The sequence below is a fragment of the Equus przewalskii genome, chromosome 15, assembly GCF_037783145.1.
Source record: "Equus przewalskii isolate Varuska chromosome 15, EquPr2, whole genome shotgun sequence".
In the NCBI taxonomy this organism is placed as follows: Eukaryota; Metazoa; Chordata; class Mammalia; order Perissodactyla; family Equidae; genus Equus; species Equus przewalskii.
In genome coordinates this window covers 69,465,612-69,486,168 of record NC_091845.1, presented here as the reverse complement: position 1 = coordinate 69,486,168, position 20,557 = coordinate 69,465,612, and the positions used below count along the sequence as shown (strand labels likewise).

At 40.8% G+C, this 20,557-nt stretch overlaps 1 protein-coding gene across 7 annotated transcripts in view; it reads left to right on the top strand.

The window, feature by feature from the left end:
- The window catches only part of CPNE4 (copine 4), a 480,649-nt gene that overhangs the window by 78,408 nt on the left and 381,684 nt on the right, over positions 1 to 20,557 (top strand). The window contains exon 2 of one of the 7 annotated variants that reach the window (XM_070577532.1): positions 9,865 to 10,108. The exons of the other annotated variants lie outside the window; for them this stretch is intronic. The gene's annotated coding sequence lies outside the window, so the exon portion shown is untranslated. The remainder of the gene's footprint in view (positions 1 to 9,864; positions 10,109 to 20,557) is intronic. 7 annotated transcript variants of the gene reach the window in all.

Here is a 20,557-nt window from a genome sequence, read left to right as displayed (position 1 = left end):
CACTCCCCTGCCAGTGCCTCCCATTGACTGCATCTAGCAAGGAACCAGAGGGCAAGGGAACCACTGATGTAGCCAATACAGCTCAGATTTCCAGGCAATCCACCAAGGGAGCAGAGGGTGGAGTATGCATTTGGAGGGACAAAGAAATCTATAGCATAGGAGGGTTTTAGTAAATGAATCCAGATAACCCTCTGTGGCCTAAAAAAGGAAGGCATTTAAACTTGTAAGGGCTGTTTGCTCATCAAAGCTTAATGTAGTGACTGGGGGTTTTGAATCCAATGATGTCTTAGAAAATCAGAGAAGCAGTCAAGAGGTTGCTGTTCCATGGCACAATAAATATGATTACAAATGCTTTGCTGGTCCTCCCATTGAGACATGGAATCTAATTCCTTTCCATCTCAGCCAGATATGGTCTTTTTTGATCAATAAATTTCAGCAGAAGCAATGTTCTGGGACTTCCAAGTTTACATCCTAAGAAGCCTTACAGATTGTGCCTTGGAACACTCTCTCTGGGAACCTTGGTCCACCATGTAAGAAATCCAACCACCTGGAGACTGCCATGTGGGAGTAGGTCCTTCATGTAACAGAACCAGGTGAGCCCCACCTTCCAGCTATCCCCACCAAGGTGCCAGACATGTGAGTGAAGCCATGTTGGACTCTTTAGACCAGCCTCCTCACCAGATAAACACCACTGAGTGGCCTGCTTTATGCCACATGGAACAGAAGAATCACCCAGCAGAGCCCTTCCCAAATTCCTGACCTATAAAACCCATGAGGAACATTAAAATGTTTGTTGTTTTAACCCACTAATTTTGGGGGCAGTTTGTTAAGGAAGAGATAATTGGGAAATGCTCTTACCTTCTCAAATTGATGATTTTCACACATCCTCTATCCACATTAATAATGGGAGGTAACCACAACCCTTCATAAACCCCTATACGCACATTTACTAACGCATACAACTTTAACTTTACAGTTCTGGATAAGTGATCTAGCCAGATAATTGACTCTAACGTGAAGCTGTTGATTCTAATTGGATTTTGATTTCTGGAAAAGGAGAAAGCAGTAAAGAGCAGCACCACTGGATAATCCAGAAAGTGCAGCATGGGGAAAGATGATCACCTCATCACCTCCAGTTGTCTTTAAATAAAAGTTTAATTTTAAGAAATTATAATAAATTATATGCCCCTTGCCTCGATGCTCCATCAAGAAAACAAACATAAACATTTTATTTGTCAGAGTGAACTTTGAGATTAGACCATTTTCTAAGAAAAAAATGCAGCTAGGAAATGTACAGCTAATGAAACTTAATCGGGAAAAGGAACTAATACTTATTGAGCATAGCAGTGGTCAGAATACACTGTAGTTTTCCACTGTAACAAGCCCCAAATCTCAGTGACTTGATACAAGAGAAGTTTATTTCTTGCTCTTGCCCCAGCTGAGCTTGGTGTGTACGGGGAGTGTGTCTCCACTCACTGAAATTACTCAGAGACCCATGACAGCTGAGGCCTCACCTCAATGTGTGCTTCTGCCATCTCCAGAGCTTGGGAAATGGCAGCTCACATCTGACTCTTAAAGCTTCATTTGGAGTGAAACAGATGACTCCTATTCCCGTTTCACTGGCCCAAGGAAGTCATGTGGCTGCACCCAATTTGAAGATGGCAGGGAGGTTTACCTGGAAGAAGGAAGAAATAGAGACCTTTGGTGAGCAGCACCAATTATGACCACAAGCATCTATTATGGGGCAGGCACTCTGCTGGGCTTGTCTCACTGAATTCTAATGAAAGTCCATTTTATAGGTGGAAAACAGGCCTATGGAGATCAAGCAACTTGTCTATGGTCACAGCCTAATAATTATAGAGGAGAGCCGGCAACCCAGCTCCTTAGGTGTGATTCCCAAGGGCATAGTATTTTTTTGACATGATGCATATCAAGCATATTCATATCATTTAGGAACTAGAAAGGGCAAAAGGAAGTGAGGAATATTTGGTAATTGTATTTGTATTTTTGGGTCACTTTCATTTTAAGAAGTCATTTTGCTTCCCCTTAGACCTGTGTTCTGAGATAATTGGTAAGTTACGGAGTCCTCACTGTGTTCAGGGCACTGTTCCTGGTCTGTGAAGAGAAAGAAAAAAACCAGAACACAGCCTCCTGTATCCTCGTAGAATTTATTATACTGTAGGAAAAAAGAGACATCCTTTAAAAGAATAAGGATTCCTTTTATATACAATTAGCAAAGCCTTGGAACTTGTTCAGGTATAAACGTACATTGTTCCAAGCAGAGTTTAGAATAATTATTCTTAGATCTTTTGAATTAGGGACTCTTTCGAGAATCTGCCGAGAGCTATTCTGTCTCCTAGGAAAAATGTCTTACATTCTTGCAAATTCTTTACAGTTTCAGGGGCTCCATAGATGCATTCCCCACCAGAAGCTCATCCATTTGCCTAAGACTCCATGGGTTAGATACTCAAGTATAAATGTTTAATTTCTTAGAACAGCACCTTCTACCTGTTAGGTGCTCAATAAACATTGTTGGATGAATGGAAAGAGAAGGAGGGAATATTTGGGATACAGCTCTAATACGTACTCTTCCTTGTGTGGCTGTCACTCAAAAGACTGGTCTGTACTTTGCTCTGGGCATCTGAGCGCATTTTTCGTTGTTGTTCATAGCATGAGAATTGGGCCCAGAGGAACTGAGAGAAGATCAAATACTGAGTGAAAATACAGCAATGGACTGATTATAACTGTCAGAGTTGGCCATCAGAGTGGTTGTTGGAACATGTAACACATTCCGAGGGAAAGATGTGTCATCATCTACCCTTGACTGAGTGCCTGCTAAGCACTAAGCACTTGGTCACTGGGGAAATAGAAAGTAAAGGGAGAATTCTGGTCTTGAGAGGCCCCCTAGTCTAATGGATAAAACAGAATAACTACCCATGTGTGTTGTGAGAATAGGCATAATGGAAGCATGAGCAACCTGCTATGGGAGCTAAGAAAACGACAGCGCCTTGAGGAGTGACTAGGAGTAAAGGGTGTTCCTGGGCCCAATTCCAATGTGTGTGGTGTGGGGGTGCTTCCCTGAAGCAAGAAGAAATTCTCAGACGCCAACAGAGTGTCCAAGAATTCAACTCAATTCTGACAGTATCTACCTGGAGATAGCATCAGATTCCACAGGTTGAGTGCTCAGCTGCAAGTCCACGTTATCACCTGTGCTTCTGACCAACTGGCTATAGATTGGAAGTTCCAACAACCCACTCCTTGGACTTCAGATGCCAGTCATAAGTCTAGGTTGTTACCTGTGCTTCTGACCAACTGGCTATAAATCAGATGTTCCCACGACCCCTTCCTTCTTTGGGTTTGATTAATTTGCTAGAGTGGCTCACAGAACTCAGAGGTACATTTTACTTGCTAGATTATGGTTTATTATAAAAGGATATAATTTAGGAACAGCCAGATGGGAGAGACGCATTAGGCAAGGTATGGGGAAAGGATTTGGAGCTTCAGTACCCTCTCCACATGGACCACTCTCCCCCAGATCTCCACGTGTTCACCAACCTGGATGCTCTTCGAACCTTGTCTTTTTGGATTTTTATGGAGGCTTTATCACTTAGGCATGATTGATTAAATTACTGACCATTTGTGATTGAGCTCAATCTCCAGACCCTCTCTCCTCCCTGGATATCATGGGGTGGGACTGAAAGTTTCAATCCTCAAATTACATGGCTGTCTGCACTGGCAAACAGGCCCCATCCTTGGGTGCTTTTCAAAAGTCACCTCATTAACATAGCAAAAGACACATTTATCACTCTCAACACTTAGGAAATTCCAAGGGTTTTGGGAGCTGTGAGCCAGGAACTGTGGACAAAGACCAAATATATATGAAAAATATATTTTGGTCATCTGAATGGCCAAATCTATATTTTTCTTATAAGTCACAAGGAGTTTCCCAGTTAGAAGGGTTGTCTAGTCAAATGGGAACACCAAAGACATGGACATTTGCATGTGCATGGGATTCTGAGAATTTCAAGAAGTTAGGTGTTCGTTTTTTTTTCTGAGTAGGAAAATAGTAATGGTCTTTCATAGAGGATGGATTACAATGGTAAGAACGGAAGGCAGGAGACCTGTTAAGTGGTGATCAAAGTAAGGATCTTCCCAGGGGCCAAGGGTATTCTTCAATGAACCGTCTCCCCACAGGTTAGTACTCCCCAGCAAGCCTAGAATATAAGAGGTGCATTTGCTGGGTGAAAGACTGAGTGACTAATGAATGAGACAATCTAGATTTAGCCAGTTGGAATGGCGATAAGTTAATACAGTGAGAAACATTTTGGAAGTAGCATGGGTAGGTCTTGGTGAGGTGTATGCAGTGACAGACCTGGGTCTGGGTAGGGAAAAAGGAGAAGGGAGAGAGATAAATGGAAAATTGTTCTGAGATATTTAGTTTGTGTGACTTTTGGTGATGTCGCCTCCATGGTCTCTACTCTTTCACCTGCTGGTCCTTCTTTAAGGCCATGTTTTGAGGGTTGTAGTGAAGGACCATATGCCCCCTTCAATCCTACATGTTTTGCCTTCAGTCTTCTAGGTTTGGATCTTGAGAGTCAGGAATAGACAGCAGAGAAGGGATGGGAGGATGCCTTTGGAGAAACATGACATGCTTGCTTGTAATGGAGTAATACATTGAATACATACTTTAATGACTGCTTCCTTTCAGCCAGAGATCCTGGCTGACCATTCACGTCATTGGAAAGGCAGTAATTCAGCACACTCACTGTGTAAGTGGCCCAACCCCATTTCCTTCAGCCTTACGATAATGCATATTTCCTGAGCACTACTTTGGAAGTATTCCTGGATCAGGCGATATCACATATGTTTGTTCCTCACGGCAACACTGGGAGTTAACCAGAATCACCACTGTTTTAGCCAGTGATGAAACTAAGGCTCAGAGTGATTAAGTTACCTGCCTAGGGTCACAGAGGAGCTACTGAAACTCAATCCTTTAGGATGTAAGGGAGTTTAAATTCTAATACAGCACTGTGAAATGATTCCTTAAGGAAAAAAGATTATTCTATGAGTCATAGTTATTCTAAAGAAGTTTTTTTGTTCTCTCTCTGCAAAAGCATGTTCGCATGGAGCAAAGTGCCTGCACGAAGATCTCGGTGATCAGGATTTTAGTCGTAGTTCTTCCCTTACCTGCCTCCCTCTGTGGCTTTGGAGCAGTCGTTGAACATTTCTGGACCTCTGTTTCCCGTGACATCTCTCTGAGGTTGTCTCATCCATCTCTAACATTTTGACTAGCCATAATAAACTACGTTGCTTTTTCTGATATAAATTATGGTAATGAGACTAAACTGTTTGCAATAAATTGTGTGGGTTGGAAGGTAAATCAAATATCACATGAAAATAAGCACTTTCAGATGATACTCTCAGCATTTTCAAAGCAATAAGGGTTTCTGAAGTAACATGATTATATATTGTGCTATTCAGCATGAGCGGCTCGCTCTCTCTCTTTCTCTCTCCGTGTCTCTCTCCTATGCCTCACACAGTGTGTTGTCAGGTTCACAATTCTTTTCTTTTCAAGGTTGTTTGTGAGTCATTTTGATGACCTGAATCTTTAGAAGCACCCCATAGTATGACGTATTACTTGAATTTGCTATTGGATTTTAGCAGTCAGAAGATGTATTTCTTAAAATAATGGGGTTAGTCATTCGAAAGAAAGAAGGTTCTGTTAGGCATTCATATTCATAGCTCACTGTCTTTGGAATTCAGAGCACCGTAAGGGACATTTTAATTTAGGAGGTTTTGCATGTGAGTGAGTGGGGGGTGCAGTAAAGGGGAGCAAAAGGAGATCACCCTAAATTGCATCTGAGAGTGGAGAACATTCTTTGCAACCTTCCGTTATTTTTCAGAGAGGCGCCGTCATGCTTGGGTGTCGTAGGCAGTTACACAAGTCAGCTAGACTGGGTGAAGGGGAGGTTTTTTTCCCCTTTAATTGGGTATTTCAGTTTCCTCCTTCCCATAGTCGGATGGTGTGTTCCACAGTTCACAGTGGTCCTTGAATGAGAATGTGTAGGAAGCTGGTGGCTGTACCTTGGTGCCACCTCTGACGCTCTGTTCAACTCAGGCAGATTGGCCTTGGTGATTGTCAATCTGTTCTGAAGGGACTGTGTTTGAGTTTGTGATTTTTCTCTCATGGGTTTTGATTAGAACCAGCCTGCCTTTTCTCTCCCACCCTCCTGGCCCCCCTGCTAAGCCTGGGTGTTGCAATATTTCCCTGAGTCATTTCCCCGTTATTTGACATTTTTGATGTCTTCAGTGCCTGGTAACGACTGGTTCCTGTGGACCTCTGGACTCTTTACCCCCACCCCTCCAAACTTCTTTGCTAATTGTTGGCCTTTTGGTTTATGCTCAGAGGACTCTTGCCTGATTGACAGCCTGTGGCCAGTTTGCAGTCAGGAAATTGGGCTACAGGGACCATTTATGGAGGCTTCCCTGCTCTAGACAATTTACTTGCATTTATCTCAATGTATTCGTTATACAACCCTCTGGGAACACAGGGTACTTATTATGAACTCCATTTTATACATAGGAGAATTAAACCTTAGAAAGGTATGTAGATTGTCAAAGGTCACACAGCTGGTATATAGGAGAGCTAGAATTTCACTCCAAATCTCTGATTTATGAGTCTGGGATAGAGCAGTGGTTCTCAAGGATCAAGTGTGTCAGAATCCCCTGGAGGGTTTGCTGAAACAGCTTCCTGGGTCCTTGCCCCATGTTCTGAAGCAGCAGGTCTGGGGAGGGGAGTTGGAGATTTGCATTTCTAGCATGTTCCTATGTGATGCTTTTGCAGCTGGTCTAAGGACCACACTGAGAACCACTGGTGTGAGTACAAAAACTGATCCTAGAGTCAGTCTGCCTGGATTCAAACATAGGCTCCATTACTAACTAAGGGCGGGAACTGGGGAGCATCACTTGGTGTCTGAGTTCCTTATTGCTCCTCTCTACCTGCCTCATAGAGCTGCAGTGAGGATTACGTGAGATAAAACATTTCAAACGCTCATGGAGTGCCTGGGATCTAGACGTTGCTCTATAAAGTTTCCTATTATCATTCTTATTAAATTAGGCTGCCAGGACTCCGCTAGTCTTGCTCATGCTCTGAGACATCCTATGTTCTCTTTTTGAAGTCCTGTTATTTGTTTGTTGCACCCACGTTGTTTTCTGTGAAATTCTGCTGTATTCTTTCTCTCCTTCTTCAGCAATTACCGCCCCTAGCTCACATCTTTGTCCCTCCAACCAAAAGTGTGGTGTTGAGAAGCTTCCACATCCACATGGGTGGGATAAAACTTCCAACCTTCTGGCTTTGCAACTTCCAGCTCAGCCTTATCTCCCGCTGTTCTCTGCCTCATCCACCTTTTGGCACAGAAGATGCAGTAGAATCGTTTGGTTTCAGAACTCTCCTAGAACAAGTTCCTTGAGGACGGGGGCTGTGTGCAACAAATCTTTGATCCTCTGCAATGCCTCCCACAGTTAGCAGGACCCTAGCAAATATCTGGTGAGTGACAACTGAGTGAGGGAGTTGGAAGGCATGAGGTCAGAAAGAACTTTGCCACCTGGGGTGGATTATTTTCCTGTTAGGAGTTTTGCTTTCCTAAAGGAAAGGCTTGAATTAGAATAAAAAATTTTTAAGGGGCCGGCCCAGTGGCGCAGCTGTTAAGTTCGCACATTCTGCTTTTCGGCGGCCTGGGGTTCACCGGTTCGGATCCCGGGTGCGGACATGGCACCGCTTGGCAAAAGCCATGCTGTGATAGGTGTCCCACATATAAAGTAGAAGAAGATGGGTACAAATGTTAGCTCAGGGCCAGGCTTTCTCAGCAAAAGGACGAGGACTGGCAGTAGTTAGCTCAGGGCTAATCTTCCTCAAAAAAAAATTTTTTTTTGAATGCATACCTTTTCAGTTACATCTGCACACTCCCCAGGTCAAATGATTTCCCATTCAGCAGTTTGGTAACAATGCTGATAACCGAAGGCTCTGTGCATGCTCCTCTTTAGCTTACTTTACAGTAAAGTTTTCCTTCCTATGTACCTTCCTGATGCTGAAATGGAATGCGGGACATGCTAGTGTACACTGCGGAGATGTTTTTTTTCCCAAATCCTCATGACTCAATTCAAGAAGCTATTATATTTGTCCCAGAATCAGGCTGACAGGCATGGGGACACTGTTATTGTTTGGTAAGGGTTGCTTTTTTAATAGTTTGGAGGATGCCCTAGATGTATTCTGACAAGAGTAAGGTTCTAGTGGGGACGTGCTCTGATATTAGCTAAAGATGTCAGCAGTTTCTCACTGAGTTCCAGTGTGGGGTTATTTTGCATCCCAGCTCAGTCTAAATAGGAGGTGGCATTGAACTAGCAGAGAATGCCTTGCATGCAGCGTGACCTAACACCCCATTCGGGATCAGTGTGGCCATAGAAAACAAGAGCACCTTTTAAAAACGTTTTGTAACATGTTCTCTTCCTGATGGCAAAAGTATCATCATGTTCAGGATAAAATATATACAATTTTAATGAAGAATATAACAGGGGTAAAACTTTGGGATATATCCTACTAGTCTTTTATTCTCTTTCTCTCTCCCCTTGCATCCCTCCTTCTCTCTCACCATTTGCAAACAAAATTAATTAGTGGAACATACAGCTTTTTCTCACTTGCCAATCCAAAATATTTTCTCATAATCTCTAAATATTCTTCAAGAATATAACTTTTATTGGCTATGTGGTATTCAATTGAGTGGATTTAACACATTGTTTAAAACAGTCTCATTTTTTGGGGATATTTATATTGTTTCCAAAATTATTGGTATTATAATAAATGCTGTATTGAACTTCCATCCCTACATATAAATTTTGTGTACATTTATAACAATTTCAATACAAATACTACATAAAAGTGGAATTTTACTGCATCATAGGGCATGAGTGTTCTTTTCTGTTCCATAAATTTCTAACTACATTTTTTACACAAGCCATTTTAATACTTAAGATTTTATTGACTGATGGAGACATAGGAAACCTCAATGAGCCAATAGCCATTAAAGAAATAGGTCTTGGTGGTTATAAATATGCCCCCATCAATCCTACATGTCTGAAATATAAGAAATACATTGGGACAATAAAGTTTGAACACAACTTTCATCAAACCGCAATAAACTGGTAATCCCTATCTTATGCATATTTCAGAGAACAGGAAAAGAAAAAAAACTACCAAACTCATTTTATAGACAAGTATTCCCTTGATACTGAAACCAGATACTAACAGTAAAAGAAGAGAATGCTATAGACTAATCTCACTTATGTTCATAAATGAGTGATTCCTATATGAAATACTAGCATATAAAATCCAGTCTTTTTAAAGTGCATCATAACCAAGATGAATTTTTCTTGGGGATATAGGATAGATCTCTATCAGTCTATGTATCAAAATATATTACCATATTAATATCTGAAAGAGATTAAGAAAGAAAAATGTTAACGTTGTCTCAATATATGCAATAAACTTTAGCCTGCGTACCCTAGGCTGGATCTGCTGGAAAGCAGAGCCTGAGGCATGGATTACAACGTTGACGCTTTGAGAAGTACAAGTCCCAGCAGTGAGAGTGAGGAAAATAAGTCATGTCAGGCAAGGAAAGCTGTGAAGCAATTGTGTTGCTGTACTGGCCACAACTTCCACACACTTTGCAAAGACATCCAGGCATATTCCCTCAGCAGGTGGGAATTCTCCGAAAGGTCTGCAAGAGGAAAGTACACCATGGTCTAGTTCAGAGAGGGGCAAAAGAGGGGAAATTGATCAGTCCTGACTCTTGTTTCCCATTGGTCAAGTTTCCTCCCACAGAGACCTAATCCTTCTCGACATTTAGCAACAAGGCAACTGCTAAAGAAACAAGATCATAAGCCCTGTTGTGTGTCATTTCATCCAAGCCCAGAAGCAGAGGGGAGATTCAGCAGGTTGGAGTATCAACCGAGAGAAAAGGAGGAGGCAGCTGAAAGAAACATAGGAGGCACACAAAACCTTATATGCAGTACAATTCAGGAAAAGCATTGGATACAACACTTATGACTAAAAGTAAGTAAAACAAAAAGAAAACCTCTTAACCTACTATGATGTAAAAAGAAATTATGTAACATGACTGAATATATCTATCCAAAACCTATGGCAAATTTCGTATTGATAAAAGTTTAGAGAGAGTCCCATTAAGTCAGGTACAAGACAAGAATGCCCCTTTCATTGCTACCATTCTTCCTTGTACTGGAGATACTAGCCCTTGCCACTTAAAAAATCAAAACCAAAACCAAAAAACGCCCCTCCAGAACTTAGCCACATGATTACGGAGGAGACTAGGATATGCGGTTTCTAGCTGGTGACCATGCACTCAGCTGAACTGGTGTGTGTGTTGTGGAGAGGGTCCTTTACCAAAATGAAAATATGGTGAATGGATCTTGGACTATAATTAATAATTTCTACCACATCTGTCAGGAAAAAATCCAACGACATCTACAGACAATAATTAAGAATAATAAGAGAACTAAGAATATTTCCAGATCAAACATTAACATAAATACATATATATAGAGAGAGAGAGAGTGAGAGAGATGGAGCTTTAGGGCATTTTGTCAAGTGAAATAAGTTAGATAGAGAAAGAAAAATACTGCATGATCTCACTTATAAGTGGAATCTTAAAAAATCGAACTTCTAGAAACAGAAACAGATTGGTGGTTGCCAGAGGGGAGGGGTGAGGGTGGAGGAAATGGGTGAAGGTGGTCAAAAGGTACAAACTTCCAGTTATAAGGTAAACAAGGGATGTATGCAACATGGGGACTATAGTTAACAGTACTGTATGGTATATTTGAAAGTTGCTAAGAGAGTAGATGTTAAAAATTTTCATCACAAGAAAAAAACATTTGTAAGTATGAGTAGTGATGGATGTTAACCAAATATTGTGGTGATCATTTCACAATATATACAAATATTAACTCATTATGTTGTATTCCTGAAACTAACACAAAGTTTATGTCAATTATATCTCCATAAAACTGGGGATGAACCAGGCCCAGTGACCTAGTGGTTAGGCTCAGCACGCTTCACTTCAGCAGCCCAGGTTTGGTTCCCATGTACGGACCTGCACCACTCATCTATTAGCAGCCATGCTGTGGTGGCAGCTCACATAAAAAGGAAAAAAAGAGGAAGATTAGCAACAGATGTTATCTCAGGGCAAAACTTCCTCAGCAAAAAAACCCCAAAAACCAAAAAAACTGGGGAAAAATTTTCAGTAGTGAGCCCTATACCAACAGTAATCAATTAGAAAATATGTATAAACACATAAATGATATTAACACAAAAAACTACACAATGCCTAGAAATAAATTTAATCCACAAATGTACAGTCTTCTTACAGAGAAAATCAGAAAACATTTCTGAAACACATAAAAGAAGATAGTAATAGATTTTTCAATACTGTTAATTCTCCTCAAATTACCCTATAAAATTGATGCAATTCTAACAAATTTTCCAACAGAATTTTTCATAAAACTGGGGAAACTTATTCTAAAATTTATATGTTGAGGTAGATGTCAGAGGATAGTCAAGACACACCAAAAAGCAAACAGTAGGAAAAAGAGCAAAGAGCATCAACAGGCGATTCACAAAGGACGAAACGTACAAAGAGGTTCTCAGTCTCACTAGTAATCTGATAAATCCAAATTTAAACAAGAAATTGCCATGTTATGTGCATTGGATTGATGGAAATTAAAAATAGTAACAATTCCAAGTGTGAAGAGGACATGGCGACACTTGGATGGAGTGCAATTTAAGGTGGAGGTGAAATAGGTACAACTACTTTAAGCAACAATGTGCCAACATCTAATAAATTTGAAGATGGCTATTCTTTAATATCTAGGAACACTACTTCTAAATGTAGTCAATCTTCATTACTCACAGATTCCATATTTGCAAATTTGCCTACTTGCTAAAATTTATTTGTAACCCTCAAATCAATATTCATGGTGCTTTCATAGTCACTTGCAGACATGTGCAGAGCGGCAAAAAATTTTAGTCACTTGGCGTGCATCATCCCAGTTGAGGTCGAACAAGGCGACACTGCCTTCTTGTTTTAACTCTCATACTGCAAGCAAGTGTTCTTTTCATGGTTGATTAACTGCCATGTTTTTTGCATTTTTGTGCTTTTTTTTTCATAGATTTCACTATTTAAAATGGCCGCCAGTGTGGTGCTGAATTGTCTAGTGTTCCTTAATTCAAGAAGACTGTGGTATGCCTTACAGAGAAAGGCATGTGTTAGATAAAGTTCATTCAGGCATGAGTTATAGTGCTGTTGACTGTGAATTCAATGTCAATGAATCAACAATGTATTTTAAATAAGGTATCTTTAAACAGAAACATACATAAAATGAAGTTATTGATTGATTGATTGACTAAAATGTGACCGTAGACTTGCAGACCTAACCCTCTAGGTTATTTCCTCTAGGAGCAATGGTTTGGTATCTGCTAATTCAGTGTTCACAGTGACTTTATGGAACACAACTATTGCAAATAATAATTGATTTTTTACACCATAGAGAAACTCTCACATGTGCACAAGAAGACATAATATAAGAGAGTTCATTGTTTCTGAGTGTGAACATGTAGATACACCCCTGATATGCTTTATGTGGAGAATGGATGAATACATTGTATTATATTCATGCAATATAACACTCTCATGGTGCTAGTGTTTTAGTAGAGAGACATACACTAAACAAAATGCAGTCGTGTGTCACTTAACGATGGGGATATGTTCTGAGAAATGTGTTGTTAGGTGATTCTGCGGTTGTGCGAACATCATAGAATATAATTACACAAACCTAGATGGTATAGACTACTACACACCTAGCCTATATGGCTCTAATCTTATGAGACCACTGTTGTATACGTGGTTCATCGTTGACCGAAACGTCATGACGTGGCGCATGACTGTAACTGTGTAAAGTACATAATATGTTACAAGGTAATAAATGCTATGCAGAAAATTAAGCAGAGAAGGGAGATAGCAAGTAAATCCTGGGGTGTTGGGTACCTTGAAATTTTAAACAGGGTGGTTAAGGAATGCTTCCGTTTGTTGTTGTTAGTGCCCACAAGTGGATTCCGACTCCTAGCAACCCTGTACAGCAGAGTGGAGTCCTGCCTGGTCTTTTCCCCCTCCTCTCATCTTCCGCACTGTATCAGACAATGCTCCACTGCTCTTCACAGGGTTTTCATGACCAACTGTTTCGGAAGTGAGTGGCCAGGTCTTTCTTCCTAGTCTGTCTTTGTTTGGAAGCTCTGCTGAAACCTGTCCACCATGGGTGACCCTGGTGGTATTTGAAATACTGGTGGCACAGCTTTCAGCATTACAGCAACGTGCAGCCACCGCGGTATGACCACTGACAGTTGCGTGGTGTGGTGTGAACCCCAGGCCACGGCAATGAGAGTGCTGAATTAGACCACCAGAGAATGCCTCCATCCAAAGGTATAAATAATACTAATTTGAGCTTCTCTTATTTCGTAGGGTAAAATTTCTAGAACTTATTAAATAGTAATTTTAATAGCAGATGTCCTTATTTTATTCCTGACTCAGAATCTAGCAAATAGTAGCTGATGAATAAATGTTTACAAAATGAATGCCTCTGATGTTTCACCTCTAAATATGATTTTGGCTGTTGTCCAAACCTTCCACATTTCAGTGCTCTAAGAACTTTGCATTTTTTTGTGTGTTTTAGTGAGTATTTCAATTGGAAGTTTGGAAGCAGTGTTTTAGATGTTTCTGGCTTTCCCCTATCTTTACGTGGAATTCCATAATTGACATTTTAATCTAAGTGAAGCATTGTGCCTTGCATAAGTTAGTGTTCAATAAGTGTTTTTAAATTGAATTAATGAACAAACTGAGGGAGTGAAGCAAGTACCATATTTACCTTGATTTGTAATTTTCAAATAACCAGATATTTGGTAACGAGGCCTTTTAAAATTCTCTGGCCCTAGGCCCTGTAAATGGTAGGGATGGTCTTAGCCAAGGGAGCTAGCATTTATTCAGCAAATATTATATTCCAGGTACCTAGTGCAGTTATTTACATGAAATCATAACAAAACCCTGCAAGGTTGACATTATCTATACTTTCTAGAAAAGAAACTGTTTCAAAGAGGTTATGTGAATCTCTCAATGTCATGCAGCCTGAATCATGGCAGGGCTGGCATTCCAATCCAGTTTGATCAAAACCTGTTCTCCTTTCTTCACGTAATGGTGCTGGTTCCCAGCATCATAATCGGTGTGTTCAAAACGGCCTGTTTATTTTTGTTTGCTTTTTCCTACATTGCATTTTATACTCAGCATCTCTATGACAAAGCCTATCAACAAAGAGGGGAAACTACTTATTGTTTACAACTTAATAAACTCTTATTGAGCTTCTACGTCAGTTGTTTTCAGTGCTTTACAAAAGATGTGACCTTTTCAACATGATAAAAGGCATTTGTGAAAAACCCACAGCTAACATACTCAATGGTGAAAGATTGAAAGTTTTCACCTTAAGGTCAGGAATGAGTCAAAGGTACCCACTTTTACCACTGATATTCAACATTGTACTGGAAGTTCTAGCCAGAGCAATTTGGCAAGAAAGAAAAAGAAAAGGCACTGAAATTGAAAGGAAGAAGTGACATTATCTCTATTTGCAAATGATATGATCCTATATTTAGAAATTACCAAAGAATCCACAAAAAAACGATTAGAGCTAATAAACAAATTCAGCAAAGTTGCAGTGTACAACATCAACACGCAAAAATCAGTTGTGTTTTTATTTTTATTTTATTTTATTTTTTTAAGATTGGTACCTGAGCTAACAAGTGTTGCCAACCTTTTTTTTTTTCATTCTTCTCCCCAAAGCCCCCCAGTACATAGTTGTGTATTCTAGTTGTGAGTGCCTCTGGTTGTGCTATGTGGGATGCCACCTCAACATGGCCTGATGAGTGGTGCCATGTCCCCGCCCAGGATCTCAACCAGTGAAACCGCAGGCCACCAAAGCAGAGCACGCAAACTCAACCACCCAGCCATGGGCCCGGCCCCTCAGTTGTGTTTTTATACACTAACAGTGAACAGTCTGAAAAGGAAATTAAGAAAACAAAATAGCACTCAAAAGAATAAAACACCTAGGAATAAATTTAACCAAAGATATGAAAGACTTGTCCACTGAAAAAGTATAAAACGTTGCTGAAAGAAACTAAAGAAGACCTAAGTAAATGGAAATACATCTTGTGTTTATGGATTGGAAGATTTAAGATTGTTAAGATGTCAATATTATCCATAGTGGTTTACAGATTCAATGCAATCCCTACCAAAATGGCAACGGTCATTTTTTGCAGAAATGGAAAATCTGATCCTCAGATTCATATGGAATTACAAAGTCCCCTGAATAGCCAAGATAATCTGGAAAAACATGAACTTCTTGATTTCAAAATTTACTGCAAAGCTGCAATAATCAAAATAGTATGGTACTGGCACAAGGATAGACATACAGACAAGTGGAATAAAACTGAGGGAGAGCAGATGTAAACCCATAAATCTATGACCAATTGATTTTTGAAAAGGATGCCAAGACCTTTCAACAGGAGAAAGAATAGTTTCTTCAGCAAATGGTACTGGGACAACTGGATATCTATATGCAAAAGAATGAAGTTAGGCCCTTGCTTCATACCATATACAAAAATTTAACTCCAAATGAATCAAAGACCTAATTATAAGAGCTAAAACCATAAAATTCTTAGCAGGAAATATAATTGTAAATCTTCATGACTTTGGCAATGGATTCTTAGATATGACACCAAAATCATGACCAAATTAAAAAACATTACAATTTATCAAAATTTAAAACTTTTGTTTATTATAGGACATTACCAAGAAAGTGAAAAGAACCACAGAATGGGAGAAAAATATTTGCAAATCATATATCTGATAAAGGTCAGAATATAAAAAGAACTGTTACAACTCACCAGCATAAAGATAGACCATCAAATTTTAAAATGTACGATGGACTTGAAGAGACGGTTCTCCAAAGATTATGCGCAAATATCCAACAAGCGCATGAAAAGATGCTCACCATTATTAGTCATTAAGGAAATGTAAATCAAAGCCATAATGAAGTACCACTTCATACCTACTAGGATGGCTATAATTAAAAAAATGGAAAATAACAAATTTTGGTGAGGATATGGAGAAATTAGAGCCCTTGTTAATTGCTGGTGGGAATGTAAAATGGTTCAGCCACCATGGAAAACAGTTTGGCAGTTTCTCAAAAAGGTAAACATTGAATTACCATATGACCCTGCAATTCCATTCCTAAGGATATACCCAAAAGAATTGAAAACAGTCACTAAAGCAAGTACATGTACATGCATGTTCACAGCTGCACTATTTACAATAAGCCACGAGGTGGAAATAAGTGTCCATCAGCAGATGAATGGACAAATGGTGGTGTATCAATACAATGGAATATTATTCAGTCATAAAAAGAAATGCAGTACTGATACATGCTACAAAGAGGGTGAACCTCCAAAACATTATGCTCAGTTCAAGAAGCCAGACACAAAACTATAAACATTGTATGACTGCATCGATATGAAATATTTAGCATTAAGAAATCCATAGAGACAGAATGCAGATTGGTGGCTGGCAGGGCCCGGGAGGAGTTGGGGATAGGGAGAAACCATTTAATGGAAAAGAGGTTTTACTTATAAGTGATGGTTTCCACAACACTGTGAAGATACTAAATGATGCAGTTATTCTCTTTACAATGGTTAATTTTATGTAATGTGAATTTCACCCCAATAAATTACTTAAAAAATATTATGACCAACCACTAGAGTTTCTAGTAGGTCTGAAATGGTGCTGACTATGTCTATTTTGCAAAGATAGCACAAGTGGTTGGAATGTGTACCAAGGGTTGTGAACTGTTAGCTTCCATTCCAGCAGTGTCTCAGGAACTTTGACAAACATTATCTCCTTATCCCATTCCTGTCCTCATTTAATCTTTTAAGGACCTGACTCACTGGATCCTATTCACTATGTGTGTGTCAGTTTTGGACCTCTAAAAAGCAGATGCCAAGATGGAGTTAGACATGTGTGAGATTTGTTTGAGGGAAATAACTGCCAAGAGTAAAGAGGGAAGAGAACAGTTTAGGTGGGAAGAGCTTTCAGATTGCCATGTGAGTCTCACACCCATGAAAGAAGAGCAAGAAGGAAGGAGAATTGGGTAAGAAAAGCCCCAGACTTCAATGCAGTCTCAACCAGGCAATGAGGATCCCCAGAACACAGATCACCCATCAGAGGCGTCTGCTGTGGGCTGGAATGGCCCATCTCTTGTACCTGAATCATTCTCTATTGGCTGGGGGTAACCCTGGGAATATGTGGCCTCAGTGACAAATGCTGCTGCGGAGTCGAAGGTATGGCAGCTGGAGGATGTCCTGCAGCTACCCTCCTTGCAGCAGGTTCTCTTGAAGGAAGATCTGGGCGGTTCATCTCCGTGGTTATCACCGTGTAATACTGTCCAGGTCCCAGAATCTCTCTGAACCTCATTTGCAAAATGGAGTTAATGTTATCTCCATCATCAGGTTTTAGGATGACTAAATAGGTTAACATATAAGTAAAAGTATCTGCTATAGTATGTGGACTGAATATAAGTGATTGATCCTTATTCTTTTTCCCATTATACATATGAGCAGACTGTGGCTCAGAGAGAGAAAACCGCTGTCTCAAAGCTAATAAGTAGCAGATGCAAGGTTAAAACCCAGTCTGACCTCATGTCCTACACATATTCCCTTGAAGCGCATACTTATCTAAGATTTCATTCCCAATCTCTGGAACTAGGGCTGCATGACGACTCTCTGTAGTCTTTAAAGCTGCTGTGGAGAAACATCTGCCAGCCCTGGGGTGTGCACATGCATTGATTTACTTAATTTCCTTGTGTCTCACTTTCCATTGGCACATCACGGAGAAGTGCCAAGCATTTTCTTCTCTCCTCATTTGATGCATGTTGGCATTTGGAGCTTTCAGAAGGATGATAACATTTCCCGCACTTAAATGCTCATCTTTGATAAACTATCTTAAGAGGGAAACAAATTAAGATGTAAATTGGTTTCATTTAAATCTCACCATTTCCACCACACATCGCCACCGAGTTGACACAGCCAGACTGGAAATGGCTCCCTCTGTCCTGCGTTCTCTGTAGAGAGGCGGATGGATTGCAGCTGCTCCTTGTCTGGGGCTTTGGATTCAGGGGAGGTGGCCAGCTGGGGGCCTGAGTTGAGCTCTGGCCCTTACACTTCCCATCCTGCTACTACCATTGTGGAAAGTGAAATAGGAACAATAAGATAGCCAGGAGCAGCCTGTGGTCAGGGAAGACACACATAACGCCCTGTGGTCTCTCAGCCATTTGTCTCCCTTCCTACGCTCTTCTGGATGTTGCTCAAGAAGGAGGCAACCCACCCCTCCGTACCTCAAATTCCCTACATGATGAAGTCGTTTGTCAGCTTCCCTGCAGAAGGGATAACACCCAAGTCTCCTCTGGTCTTTCCCTGCACAGATTATTTTCTGGCAAAAAGAAAAAGGTTCAGTTTTGCTATGTTTAGGAGACAAACATTTGGCTTCTGGTTAACCTTACGGTACAGTGTTAGACCCGAGATTCAGTTTTGTAAGCACTTTTAATGCTGACCATGGCTAGGTGCTAGAAATTTGGAGTTGAAAAAGATGGTGCCCGTCCTCAAAGAGGGAGTCATAGAAGCAAACAAATTCCAGTCCCCTGTAATAAATGTAGTCGTAAGATTCAGTGATGTATGGGGCAGAGCAAGAACAGAGAGGATAGTGGTTCGGGGTGTGTGTGATGGGATATCTGAGTGCATCAGGAAAGGCTGCCAGGAGGAGGTGCTGCCTGAAGACGGCATCAAAAGCTAGCTATGGATTCATCAAGTGGCGAGCAGAGATTAGCATCACAGGCAGAAGGAAAAGCTGCAAAGGCGTGGTGTGTTTGTGGGGACTGAAGGAGTTATAGCCGGAGTGTAAAGTACAAGGACGGATGTAGTAGAAGATGACGCAGGAACCAGAGGTGTGGACCAGAATAAGAACTGGTTTTGTAGATCATACTAAATGATTTAGACTTGACAGAGTCAGTGACAGGAAGCCAGTGAGGATAATAAGTAGGAGCGATATGTGGTCCCACTGGTGTTTTTAGAACAATCCTGTGCTTACAGGGGAAGATGGGGTCACTGTGAAAGACTGGAGGCTGATTCGGAGACTGATGGAGGAGTGCAGGTGAGAAAAGATGAAGATCAGAATTAATGCAAATGGCAGTGGCAATGAAGAGAAGAGGGTAGACACAGAGAGCTCTTGCATGAGAAACGTTAACAGTAATAGCGATAATAGTAAGTTGCTGTTGCTTTAGTAACAATTCTTCAGTCCTCATTCCTGCACTAGGCCCTGTGATCTGTAAGCATGCTTCCCATTTACAACCACCCTGTGAGGTATGAAAGGGCTCCAACCTCTTATCCATGACTCTAAAATTCCTAAAATTACTCAAACAAGAAGTTCTTCCAAGCTCATTTGCAGTAGAACTTGACCAGACTCTTGAACTCGCTTGTTGGAAAAATCTCACCTGAAATGACGGGAGGCTCCTTACAGGCTTTATTGTTACCTAGTGTGGATGTGCACACGTTCTGCTGCAGGGATATAGATGTGTTTCCTTACAAGGTGCTGCCCCAGACCCTTCTGGGGATATTACCAAAGGTACAATAGATGCTGTAATGCCCTCTGTGGGTGTTACAAGTTATACTTTACACCCACTTTGCTACCTTTGTAAATTCCAAAGCTTCCGGATTTCCATGATATATCTGGCCCCAAGGGTTTCATTAAGGGATTGTGGGCCTGCAGTCACCACCTATAGCTGTGGAAATGCAGGCACAGAGAGGTTAAGCAATTTGTTCAAAGGTACACAAGTAGGTGGTGGCAGAACTGGGATGGGGACCCAGCTGTTTTGGACTCCAGAGCCTGCACGAACTGTCTGCCTAGTTGGCAGAAAGAAACCTTGGGGGTCATTTTACAGATAAGGCGACTGATACATCTTTTAAATAGCTTCTGTGGTTGAGCACACCTTGCTTTATCAGCATTAGAACAGTGGGTGCGTCCTGACCCAGGTTACTAAGATGAATCCTTCAGCCAGAAAATAGACTCCAGCGTGATGGAGGAGGGTTCTGGGGTTGGAAATTGGTGCCAGTGTGGGAAGATTTGCCAGGTGGAGGTGAAAGGTAACAGCTGCCTTCTGTCACGGGGCTCCAGATGGAAGGATTTGGGAGTAGATTCTGCTCCTCACTCTTAACTCACCAAAGTAAAGTGATGGGGCATGAGCATGCACACACACACACACACACACACACACACACACACACACACACAAATTGGAAGGAACCCTGCCAAAATGTTAACAGTGGTCACCTTTGGGTGGCAAGATT